The sequence below is a fragment of the Musa acuminata genome, chromosome BXJ2-3 (assembly GCF_036884655.1).
Source record: "Musa acuminata AAA Group cultivar baxijiao chromosome BXJ2-3, Cavendish_Baxijiao_AAA, whole genome shotgun sequence".
Taxonomy (NCBI): domain Eukaryota; kingdom Viridiplantae; phylum Streptophyta; class Magnoliopsida; order Zingiberales; family Musaceae; genus Musa; species Musa acuminata.
Genome location: NC_088340.1, coordinates 11,579,243 through 11,593,394, shown reverse-complemented (window position 1 = coordinate 11,593,394; position 14,152 = coordinate 11,579,243).

Genomic DNA, 14,152 nt, shown 5'->3' with positions numbered 1-14,152 from the left:
TTTCATTTTAATTGCAAACTGAATTCTTATTTTCACTACGCTTAAGAATATTTTCAAGTTAAGCATCTTTTCGATACATTTTCATCGTATAAAGTTTTTTATATTAGGATCAAGAGCGCACTAAGAGGGGGGGTGAATTAGTGCAGTGGATAAAAACATAGGTTTCATAAGGTCTTTTGTATGATAAAACCCGAACTCGTAAATGCTTAACTTGAAACATGTATTCATAAATGTATTGAAGGCAGTAAGCTATTAAAGAGGTTTGTAGTAAAGATAAATGGCAGGAAGTAAATGTAAACCAGAGAACACGCCAATTTTATAATGGTTCGATCATCGTGACCTACATCCACTCTATCGATTCCTCCTCCATCGAGGCCACCGATATCCACTATCGATCTTCGTTTAATAGGTGAAGATCAACCTCCTTCTTACACCCCTCTTCTCCTTTTACCGAGTTTAGGAGACAACTCTTACAAGCACTCACTCCTCTCTTACATAATTCTAACACTTAGACTAGAGGAGGATTCTCACAAGAGATTTCTATAGCGTTTTTCTGCTTTTAAACTCTCTATACTTGTGTGCTTTAACCAGGGATGAGAGGGGTATTTATAAGCTTTAAATTGATTCAAACTAGGAGCCTAAAAATATATCATCCTGGGTTCCCCGGGCACGGGTGGTACCACCGTTAGTGTCAATCTGACACTGACATTGCACTGGGCGGTACCACCGCCTGGGGTGTTGTGTTGCACGGTACCACCGCCCAGACTAGCAGTACCACCGCCTGACACAATCTCGAAAACTATGCTATGACGGTGAGACTTCTTGGGACATTGTTTGGGCCTCTTATTGGGCCTAACATAGTCCTTATATGGGCCTAGCTAGCCCCTAATTGGGTTGGCCCAAATCCAAACCCAATTACATGCTAACTATGAAATATAAGACATAATCTGAGCTAAACAAGTCCATAAGTCTATTCTTCTGGCGAGCTTCCGGTGATCTTCCAGTGAACTTCCGACAAACTCTCGGTAATGTTCCGGCGGACTCCCGGCAAGCTCCTGGACTTCACAATGATCTTCTTGGTGAGTTCCGGCGAGCTTCTCTAGCAAGCTCCGAGACTTCTCAATTGGTTCCGCTAAAACTTTCAACGAACTGTCACGGACAAACTTCGAAACAGGATGTTTGATGTAATGCTTATGTATGTCCATGTCTTTTGGTATGTTCATGTTTTGTACAGCATTTAGAGGGATGGCCGAAGGCTTAATAGTCTCATTTTAGTAGGGTTGGTGGCCGCTTTAGGCTTATAAATAAAGGTTGTGTCATGTGGACACGTGTGAGAGATTTTCGATCTATAATGGACCATTTTATATTTTGTTGTGCAACTGTTCAGAGCTTGTAAAGTCTGTTTGTAATTTGCATTGTCTATGAAGTGTTTTTCAGAGATGTTTGCTCGTGGATCCCGATTGAGGCGTTCTCTCTAACCCGTTCTCTCTTTTGTTGGTCCTAAGGGACAATGGGAGGCTTCGGGGAGGCTGACCTTTGCGGACGGACACGCAAGGGTGCCGCACGACTTAGGCAAAACCAGCTAAGTTTGTGACAGATGGTATCAGAGTGGGACAAGCACTCATAGAAACACTTAGCATGCAAATGTGGGGGACCTAATAGGGCTGCGTTGAGGGCAGGCAGCACACGCACGACCGTTTGGGGGAAAACGGGCATGGAGATGTAGGGAAAAGGAGACGCTCGGAGGAGCGGGCATCTGACATTGGCATTCAGAGGAATGGCCATCCCTTCGCGCAAGAGGCACCACGAGAACAGGCAAGCTTGGAAGAATGCGGAGCGCACAAAGGTTGGGATGGTTGAGTTTGAGCTACGGCTCAACGTTGACAACTATACTTGATGGTGCTCAAGGCAAGCGAGGTGCTTGGTAAAGGATGAGACCATCCAAGGTGGAATGAGTTGCTTAACGATCGAAAGAGTTATGCAAAGCTCACAGAGGTGAGGAGAATTGCTAACTTAAAGAATTCGGTACTCATGCATGGGCTTATATGAGGATGATGGAATGTTCGCGGCCATCCCAAGGCGACCGAAACTCGGCGCCATGGAGCATTGAAACTTTCTCTTTGGCATGTGAAGGATACGTCCGTAGGAGGCTGAAGTGTGCAACGAGTTCAGCATGTTGCTAGGCCTTGAGTGGTGCAGTAGGGGCTATATTGACGTGGAGTCCATAATCTAGTAAGTGCGTTTGCAGGAGGCAAAACAATGCACAGTTTGTTCAGCAGATCGGAGTAGTCCAAGGGGATGGTGGTCTCCGAAACGAAGAGAGATGTTGCTCCAATGAGATAGTTATCTAGGAGAAATAAGTCCCGGCTCTCCAAAGGGAGGAATATATGGGACGGACCTCACAAGTTGAGGAGGAGTACCTCAACAAACAACAACTCCATGAAGCTCAATGGACTGAGCAAGCAGCGAGGAGTCATTGCATGATCTCGCTCGAGAGAATGCATTGGTAGATGCATTATGAGATTAAGTGGGGGAGCGACCCAAAGCAACTCAAATAAAGGCACACTTGGAGTCAATATGGAGATCAGACTCAAGGGAGGGCTGACCCGTGGAATGGTGGGCGCGAGGGCCACCATCGACTCAATGCAAAAATGAGGAGTGGAGTAACTTGGGTGTAACTTGGCGAAGTACCCAAGCCGCATGAAGGGAGCCAGCATAGAAGTTGGAACATGGAGCGGAGGCACAGTGCTTTCCTTAGACAGAGGTCAAGGACATGAACTCTTGCAGAGGCAAGAGTAGAATCATGTTGTTCCATGGGTCCTTCATTCTGATGGAGCGGACTCATCTTGCATGGTGCCAAAGACGAAAGGAGCTTCTGGGCACATGCACCTTATCTCGGAGAAGCATTTGATGGAGGAACTAAGGCGACTCAATTTGCGAAGGCGAAATTGGGTTCAGAAGGCCTTAGCACGGGGCAAGAGGACTCAGAGGTAGGTACTCTTGAAGAATATGCCACAGTGTTGCTATTCAAGTTGCCATGAAGGAAGCAGTGCGCAGCGAAGATTGTGCTGGTAGGGGTAGAGGTCCAGGATCCAGACAATGGTGCACAAATTATAGTGAAGTCGGTGGACTTGGGAGCTACTAAGCGATGGACTATCCTAGAGCGGTGCTTCATCTAGGTGTGACCCAAGAGTGGGTGGATGAATGTCGATTGCCAAAGGAACGAACAAAATCGAAGGTGGAAGTGACCTTGCGATATATTGGCGGAGGCCACACGTGGAGGGTTCACAATTTCATCCCATAAGGATCAGAATGCAATAGAGATGTCACCAGGAGGCGACACGGTGCAGCGGATCGTGGTGGAACAGTTCGTGGTAATGTGATACACACAATCTAATCCCGTGAGGGACTAGATCATATGGAGGTATGATCGGGAGCTACTAGAAGCTCCACTTCGGTGAATAACACGACGGCAAGAAGGGCTATGGATTCAAGGAGTGAAGGCCATGGTACCGTAGAGGCGGGTATTCCGTGCGTGCATCAAATTTTGCATCGAATGAAAGCCTTGGTCATCAGCATATGGGGGCTGTGTTCCACCAAGAAAAAAGTTCGAATGCAAGTACCAATGAGTTCCATGGGAGGGACTTGATCATGCAGAGGTATGATCGAAGCAGTTGGAGAGTTGGACTGCTCTAGAGCTCATATTCGCTTAAGGGAGCCCGGCAAGTCAGAGGACAAGGTCAAATAAGCGAACGCTGCTACCAAGGAAGCTAAGGAGAACAGAATCGGTGCAAACCCTACAACGTGATGGCAGAGGCCATGCATGGGAGTTGTAGTCTGTCTTTCCATTGACCAAACAGACTGCTTGGAGAACACAGAGGTGTTGAAGCAGGGGGTCGAAAGGGGCGAGGAAGCAATGACGAGTCTAGAGGGACTTAGCTACCCAAAATCAAGCATCAGTTAGAATGGAGGTGGACACAGAGGAATGCCACGGAGACATATCTATTGATCGTGAAGAAAAGGGATGCAGATGCGAGGTGACGGATAGTAGTGCCATGGGCATGGCAGCGCCATGGTACCATAGAGGCGGGACTTCTGTGAAAGTCATTGATCCCTTGCTCTCATGGAGGGAGAGCGCTTGGTCATGAAAGGGGCCGAGGAGTTGGAGCATGCAGAGGCAATCTCCAAGTACCGAGACAAGGCTAAAGGGCAGAGGCCGAGGAACTTCGTAAGACTGGTGTTAATGAGCTTCTCATCAAGATAGCCAAAAGTGAAGGACTTCGGGTCATGCAAGAGTGCATAACCAAGGAACGAAGCAGGCAGTACGCGGTGCTATACCTTTGCTACTCAGTGGAGTAGGCAGCAGGGTTGATGGAGAAGACGGTACAATCCCAGAGGCGACCAAACCTATGAGAGAATTACTCCAAGTTGGGGTAAAAACTTCCTGCATTCCAGAAGTTCGATGGCATTGAGAAGGTGAATCACAGTAACTAACTCAACGCAAGGAGTGCAAACACTTCAAGTGCTTCAGAAGTGTGAGCAAAGAGCAGGCGAAGGCTAGTAACCAACTCGATGCATAGAGTACAACCTGAAGGAGGCGTGCGAAGTCAAGTAACCTTTGCCTTCTCAACCCTTAAGAAAATGGGCGAAACCAAGTACCCCAATTCTCTTATCTATCTAGCAAAGGAGCTCTGCACAAGTTCAAAGACCCTTCGAAAATAATGAAAGACAATAGTTGTCAAATCCTCACCAACGGTGATCAGTGCTACTGAGAGTAGATTGTCCGCTTCATTTCCCAACGAAATGCCAATCGAAAGCGGAAGTGATGCGAACCTACTTGGATGTGACAACTAAGTGAAAGAAGAGTCAATGAGCAAATTTTGTGGAGGAAGGACCCAAAACTTCAGAAGTTTGTGAGACGATGCTCGTTAAAGCTCCAACAAGCATCCACCTAGTTTAAGCAGCATAAGGAATTTGAGAGACTAGCGCAGTAAGGATGGTCTTTTCCTTCATCTAGGGGATCCGCAGGAATCAATAAAGATCAACACAACTCAGCCAACCCCACACCAGAGTCAAAGTCATTAGTGAGTTGAAGCAGCATGGCGGATCAAAGGTTCAACTACTCAAAAACAGCAGCAGAGAGCAGTTGGGAGCCAAGAGGTGCATTGCAGCTGGAGCAGAAGATTGAAGACTCAGCAAAGGCGAGGAGTTGCAGTGTCGACAAAGGCTTCGACAAGGACGTCGAAGGAATAAGTGGGGGAGAATGTCATGGACAAACTTCGAAACAGGATGTTTGATGTAATGCTTATGTATGTCCGTGTCTTTTGGTATGTTCATGCTTTGTACAGCATTTAGAGGGATGGCCGAAGGCTTAATAGTCCCATTTTAGTAGGGTTGGTGGCCGCTTTAGGCTTGTAAATAAAGGTTGTATCATGTGGACACGTGTGAGAGATTTTTGATCTGTAATGGACTATTTTACCCTTTGTTGTGCAATTGTTCAGAGCTTGTAAAGTCTGTTTGTAATTTGCATTGTCTATGAAGTGTTTTTCAGAGATGTTTGCTTGTGGATCCCGATTGAGGCGTTCTCTCTAACCCGTTCTCTCTTTTGTTGGTCCTAAGGGATAATGGGAGGCTTCGAGGAGGCTGACCTTTATGGACGAACACGCAAGGGTGCCGCACGACTTAGGCAAAACCAGCTAAATCCATGACAGAACGTCCGGACTTTCGACGAACTCTCAAACTTCCAATGAAATCACGTCCTTGACCCCGAGTCTTCATTTTGCTTCCTGCCTTGCTATCGTAGTTAATCATGCATATGTAAAACATACTTCGATCTAGATAATTAATACTAAGCATTAATCATATTGTCTGGCATGTCATTGGTCCCTCGACGCTTCGTCCGATTCTTCGACGTATCGTCCTCTCTTGTGGCCTATTACCCAATTGGCCAGTTGACTCTGCAACTCCGATATCCTTAGTACAATATCCAATCTTCTTAGCCTGATGCCCAAATCTATGGCCCGAAGCCTTCTGTTGATACATTGATCGATCCACCGGCTCAACGTCCAAACTTCTAACATGTTTTCCCCTAGCACAACATGATTCTTCCTACTTTAATTGTCTCATCCTGATTGAAGCATCCTGTGTCACTCAAAACACAGATTAAAAACATAAATAATTATCAATTGGTTTTATCATCAAAATCCAAGATTCAACAATCTCCCCCTTTTTTACGATGACAACCAATCGATGACGGAGTTAATCTTAACTCCCAGAGCTTAAACAAACTCCCCCTATCAATACGCCATATTGATAGAAACTCTTGGATTCAAAAATCCAAGCAACATGTTATCATAAACTTATGCATAACATGTCATCATACTTCTCACCCTTTGTCATCAACAAAAAGGAGAAGTCCAATTCTCACATGTTTAGAAGTACAAGTTCAAATCATTGCATATTAAACATAATCTCCATTTTTATAATCATGCAAGCTAGCAAAAATTTAGCAAGTGCTATATCATATTAGAACATGCAAGCTATCAAGTTTTAGATATGCATGTTTTACAACATACAAGGTAGCAAATTTAAATATGTGCAAGTTGACATATTTGGTTTTCTTTACGATATGTAAGATAGCATATTTTTGCATCTTCTTGAGATTTTAAGCTAGCAATTCTTGGTGATATTCAAGATGGCAATTTCTTCTCTTTTGAAAAGTGTGATTATTTTTGCTTCCTTTCCAAAAACACAAGCTATAAAATGTTACATTATTTTATAACATAGAAGCTAACAATTTGAGATATTCAAGACGCAAGTTCTTTCTTCTCTTTTGAGAAGTGCAATTTTTACTTTCTTCTTAAATTATGTGAGCTAGCATTTTTTATCTCCCCTTTAGCCATTGTCAAAAAGAAGAAAAGACCCTTTATATCAATTTTCAGATTATGACAAAGATAACTATCAATCTTATTTATGCATCATTATAATTCAAATTAAAACATGCACAATTTCAAAACCTTACATGTGTATCCTTACTTCATGCATAATACAAATAAATCAATCATCAATATGGGCATATCATACATGATATTCAAGCATTCATAATACATCATTTTGGTAACATGATCATAGCTTTTCAAATGATGGTATCTAAATGTCAAAATTCATTACATCCTATCATGCATGATCATTAACTTCTCATTTGTATTTCATGCATAATTTCATTTTATCACATTCAAAATATCAAGAGAATTTTGGTGATGAGATAAACATTTCATGAATACAAGGAATTTTACATAATAAAATTCAAGTCATAAATTATCAAGATGTCAAGTAGCATATCATGGTTAATTTGAATACATCATTTTTAGTGAATACCAAGAAGAATCATAGCATGAAAAAAATCTTGATTCATAGAAAAATTTCATGTATCGAATATCAAGAAATCAATATGATGATTCATAAAAAATTATCACAAGTTGCAATCAAGAGAAAAATCATCATGATCTCAAAATTACTTTCAAGAGATTCAAAATGGCATAAATAATTTTATTGATCTCTTAGTGAAAAATCGATAAGGTAGGGATTTGAGAAGTTTTCAAGAAAAAGCTTTCCTCTTTTTGTTTGTTTGTTTCATACAAGCATGCCTTTGTCCCTTTTTTATGCCAAATGAAAATATATATTATCGTTTAAAATGAAAGTGCAAGATTTATTACGACAAAGATCAATAAGCCATTTTCATTACCACAAAAATCGATAATCCATAAATTGCAAGATTCAACATGCATAATTTCAAATTATAGAACCATTAAACATGATTTCAAATCAATATGCTTAAGTTTTTGTATAAAAACTATCCATCTTGTTTAAAACCGAAATAGCAACATTTTATCATGATTAACTTCAAAGTCTCATGCATAGAATAAAATCATCAAGCATGATTTCATTAAACATAAATCATCTTCAATCAAAATCATGAAATCATCAAGATACACAATATTTATTCTTGAAAAAACATACATATGATCATTATTAGATTTAAATCTAACATTCTATTCCATTATAAAACATGTAATTTTCATTATCATTTTCAAAATTACTAGCATGATCATAATTTTTGCATTTTCATTTTTAAACATGCAATTTTCAAGAAAAATAATTATTCTAAACAAAAAAAATAAATGCATCATGAAAAGCATCTTGTAATTTTAAAATAAATTAGGGAGTTTCGATTACCTCATCATTGAAAACTGTTAAGGCATAGTTTGCCACCTCGCCTTTGTTGATTTTCTCCTCGTTTTTAGAGGAGCTCGATTCATCCCAATTTGCGTTCTTCTTCTTGCATTCAAAGCAAGTAGTTGCGTTCTTTTTGTTCTTGTTCTTTAATTCCTGTTTCATGAACTTTTTAAATTTCTTAGTGAGCAGTTCATGTTCACTATTACTTGAGCTTATGCTCGAGTGGTCTTCAAATGTTCTAAGTTCGAAATCCTTCCTGTTCTTTGAAAGGTGGTTCTCAAGTTCTTTACGTGCATTGCACATCATTTCATAGGTCATCAAGGACCCTATTAGTTCTTCGATTGGAAATTGGTTCTAGTTTTTCGATTCTTGAATAGCCATTATTTTTTAATCCCAACTCTTATTAAGAGAACGTAAAATCTTGTTTATAAGTTCAAAATCTGAAAAACATTTGCCAAGAGCATTTAAACCATTGACGATATCCGTAAAACGAGTGTACATGTCAACAATGGTTTCGCTCGGCTTCATTCGAAAAAGCTCGAAATCATGCATTAAAAAATTAATTTTTGAATCTTTAACTTTGCTAGTTCCTTCATGTATGATTTTAAGAGTTTGCCAAATATCGAAAGCCATTTCGTAATTAGAAACATGATTAAACTCATTTCTATCTAAGGCGCAAAACAAGGCATTCATAGCCTTTGCATTTAGAGAAAACGTCTTCTTCTCCAAATCATTCCAATGGTTCATTAGAAGAGAAGACATTTGAAAACCGAATTCGACTATATGCCATAAATCTAGATTTAATGAAAGTAAGAAAACTCTCATTCGAGTTTTCCAATAAGTGTAGTCCGTCCCATTGAAAAAGGGAGGATGAATGAGAGATTGACCCTCTTGAAAGCCAAAAAGAGCCATTTCTCTTAGGTGTTAAACTAACTGAGAAATCACGAGACTTTGATACCAATTGTTATGATCAAGAGCGCACTAAGAGGTGGGGTGAATTAGTGCAGCAGATAAAAATGTTGGTTTCATAAGGTCTTTCATACGAAAAAATCCAAACTCGGAAATGCTTAACTTGAAACACGTATTTGTAAATGTATTGAAGGCAGTAAGCTATTAAAGATGTTTGCAGTAAAGATAAATGACAGGAAGTAAATGCAAACCAAAGAACACGCTAATTTTATAGTGGTTCGGTCATCGTGACCTATATCTGGTATCAGAGCACCACCAGTTTTATACCCGCTGCTCAGCTCTGTTACCAATTATTAGGATCAAGAGTGCACTAAAAAGGGGGGTGAATTAGTGCAGCGGATAAAAATATCGGTTTCGTAAGGTCTTTCGTACGATAAAACCCAAACTTGGAAATGCTTAACTTGAAACATGTATTCGTAAATGTATTGAAGGTAGTAAGCTATTAAAGAGGTTTGCAGTAAAGATAAATGGCAGGAAGTAAATGCAAACCAGAGAACACGTCAATTTTATAGTGGTTCAGTTGTCGTGACCTACATCCACTCCGCCGATTCGTCCTCCGTCAAGGCCATCGGCATCCACTATCGATCTTCCTTTAATAAGCGAAGATCAACCTCCTTCTTACACCCCTCTTCTTCTTTTACCGGGTTTAGGAGACGACCCTTACAAGCACTCACTCCTCTCTTATAGAATTCTAACACTTAAACTAGAGGATGATTCTCATAAGAGATTTCTACAGCATTTTTCTACTTTTAAACTCTTTGTGATTGTGTGCTTTAACCAGGGATGAGAGGGGTATTTATAGGCTTCAAGTTGATTCAAACTTGGAGCCTAAAAACATGTCATCCTGGGTTCCCCGGGCACGGGCGGTACCACCGCTTGCGCTGGGCAGTACCACCGCTAGTGTTAGTCAGACATTGACACTACACTGGGCAGTACCACCGCCTACTAACTACAAAATCTAAGACATAATCTGAGCTAAACAAGTTCGTAAGTCTATTCTTCTAGCGAGCTTCCAGCGATCTTCCAGTGAACTTCCGACAAACTCTCGACAATGTTTTGGCGGACTCCCGGCAAGCTCCTACTCTTCATGATGATATTCTTGGCGAGTTCCGATGAGCTTCTCTGGTAAGCTCCGAGACTTCTCGGCTGGTTCTGCTAGAATTTCCGACGAACGTCCGGACTTCCGACGAACTCTCAAACTCCCAACGAAATCACATCTTTGACTCCGGAACTTCATTTTGCTTCATATCTTGCTATCGTAGTTAATCCTGCACATGTAAAACATACTTCGATCTAGACAATTAATACTAAGCATTAATCATGTTGTCCGGCATGTCATTGGTCCCTCGACGCTTCGTCTGATTCTTCGATGCATCATCCTCTCTTGCAGCCTATTGCCTAATCGGCCAGTTGACTCTGCAACTCCAATATTCGTGGTGCAATATCCGCTCTTCTTGGCCCGATGCCCAAATCCATGGCCCAAAGCCTTCTGTTGATATATCGACAGATCTACGGGCTCGATGTCCAATCTTCTGACATGTTTTCCCCCGGCACAATATGATTCTTCCTACTTTAATTATCTCATCCTAATCGAAGCATCCTACATCACTCAAAACATAAATTAAAAACATAAACACTTATCAATTAGTTTCATCATTAAAATCCGAGATTCAACATTTTAAACCGACTCAATTTTTACGTACGCACTAATTCACCTCCCCTAGTGCCGACTTGATCCTAATACATTATAAGGAAAAATGTAAGTTTTGTTGGTCGAGTATCTCGAGACTCATCTATACTGTGATTCGAGATCTTTCCTATGACATAGAGATGTCACTAGTTACTTGAGGACATGGTATACTTGGTCGAGTCCCTCAAGGGTATATCATCGAATTAGACTCATCTTATAACGATGTTGATGACTTAACTGAACATTATGGTTAGTTGAGTCCCTCGAGGCTATGATTGTTCGGAGGCCGAACAAGACAAGAATCATAAAGAGTTATGATCAGCAAGAGTTGCCTATCTTTTTGGCTTAGTGTGATTAGTCTAGTCTCTCGAGTTTATGTTAAGATGTAATTAGATCTCGATCCCCACTAGAGATCCGTCGGGAGTCTCCAATTCATATACCAAAGGGAGTTATGTATTTCGTGAGAAAATAATGGGAGTAAGTTAAGATAGAAGTTCTTATTTGGATTGTTTGCTTTTTATAAAATTTGCATGTTATTTATTTATGTTACATATTTATTTTTAAAAAATATCGCTTTTAAAAATTTTAACTTTATGTAGGTCTGGTAGAGTACTCCATCCTCCTAAGAGATATGTGGGACATATGAACGGATAGGATGTTGAGGATATTGATCCTTAAACATACGAGGAGGCTATTATGAGTATAGACTTTGAGAAGTGACAAAAAGCCATGAATTCTTAGATGGATTTCATATACTCTAATAAGGTTTAGAACCTAGTTGATGCACCCGAGGGCATTGTACTCATTGGTTACAAGTGGATCTTTAAGAAGAAGATTGGAGTAGATGAAAAGGTAGAGACTTATAAAGCGAGGCTAATAGCTAAGGGATATCGCTAAAGGCAATGTGTTGACTATGATGAAATATTCTCACCTGTAGCTATGCTAAAATCTATCTGAATTCTATTGGTTGTTATAGTACACTATGATTATGAGATTTGACAAATAGATATAAAACCCTCGTTCCTCAATGACAACCTCGAGGAAGAGATATATATGATATAGCATGAGGGATTCATATCCAAAGAAAGCCCAGATAAGGTGTACATATTACTTAGGTCCATCTACAGACTAAAGTAAGCCTCTTGAAGTTGGAATATAAGTTTGATGAGGCGATCAGATATTATAACTTCATTAAGAACGAAGATGAGCCTTGTGTATATAGGAAGATATGTGGGAACACTATCACCTTCTTAGTGCTATATATGGATGACATCCTGATCATTGGAAATGATTTAAGAATGCTCTTTATAGTAAAGGAATGGCTATTTAGATATTTCTCCACGAAGGACTTAGGGGAAGCATCCTATATCTTGGGGATTTGGAACTATAGAGATAGATCCAAGATGATACTTGGCTTATCCTAGTCAAGTGATAGAACCCTTGCAGATTCTAAGCTTGGGGTTGATCTCTTTAGGGGATCAGCCTCCTTGGAACTCTATAGGGGTTTCTTCCTCCAAGTTACTGCTTAAAGGCTACTAAAATAATTCATCTATTTCTTATCAAAAGAGGATGAATATATGACTATTTATAGGGCTTCTAAACCCCAACTTCTAATATGACTTCTACTTAAGAATCCTACTCAATTAGGACTCCTATTCAAGGCTCCTAATAGGACTCTTACTTAAGACTCCTACTTCTAACCAACTTCTAATGCTTCTCTAAGAAGTAACCTCCAAACTAATCCTATCCTTAGCCGACCTCTTCACCTCTTTAATAGGGGTCGGTTAGATAGGTTTTATATGAATGCCCCTTTAAATTAGGACTCTCCTAGTTAGAGTCCTAATAGACCCATCATCATCAAATCAGCCTTGTCCTCGAGGCTGACGATCCATGAATTTTGAAAATTTGATCTTCAAGTCATTATATTTCTCCTAAGTGGCATCTTTTGTTGGTAGGTTCGCCCACTATATTAACACTTCAATAGTGGGTCGTCGTCATCGAGTCATGATCCGTCGATCAATAATGGTACTCAGTTGGGTCTGGAGTTCTCCTTGGGTAGTCATATTTGGTAGATGGCTTTGGGCTATCTCGTTTTATCCCAGCTTGAGCTTTAAACACGACACATGGAAGACTAGATAGATTCGGGAGCTGGCGAGTAAGACCAATTTGTATGCTACCGCTCCAATGCGCTCCAAAATTTGGTAGGGTCCATAGAATCAAGGTGAAAGTTTCATAGATGCTCTGGTCTGGATTGATGATTGCTTGTATGGCTGGAGCCGTAGGAAGACCCAATCTCCTACTGAAAATTCTCTTTCACCTTTGTGTTGATCATATTGTTGTTTTATCCTTGCTTGAGCTACAGTGAGATTATCTTTTAGCAACTTCAGCATTTTGTCTCTATCCTATAGTTCCCTATCTACTTGTTCTACTTTAGAGGTGTCCAACACATATTTGGGATCACAGGGGGAGGTCGGCCATACATAGCCTCAAAGGGAGTACATTTTATGGATGAATAATAAGTTGTATTATACCACCATTTGGCCTAGGGAAGCCACTTTGTCCACTCTTTTGGCCGGTCACTAGTGAAGCATTTGAGATATGTCTTCAAGCACCTATTCACCACTTTAGTCTGGTCGTCGGTTTGTGGGTGATACGATGTACTCATTTTCAATTTAGTGCTTGCATATAGAATAACTCTATCCAAATTCTACTCGTGAAGACCCTATCACGATCACTTACAATAGATCTCGGCATCCCATGTAATTTTATAATATTCTCGATAAATATTCGAGCAATACTAAAAGCATTGTAGGGATTACAAAGAGCGAAAAAGTGAGCATACTTTGTAAGGCGATCCACCACGACAAAAATTATACCTTTTCCTTGTGATAAGGGAAGCCCTTCGATGAAGTCCATTGATATATTAGCCTATATTGAGTCTAGGATGGGTAAAGGTTGTAGCTTTCTAGGACTTGCCATTGTCTCGCCTTTATGTCGCTGACATATATGATATTGTGCCACAAATTTAGCAATAATATTTTTCATTCCCACCTAATAAAATTTTTTCTTAATTCTATTATAGGTTCTGAGGAACTCGGAGTGCTCAGTCGTAGGTGTGGAATGCATCTCTTGAAGGATGATCTTTATGCAAGTAGAATTTGGCACAAGCACAATGCATCCCTTATAGCGTAATTCTTTTGAGTCTCAACTGTAATGAGCCACGGAGCTTGGTGTTTCCTCTAATTTTTTAATGATCTT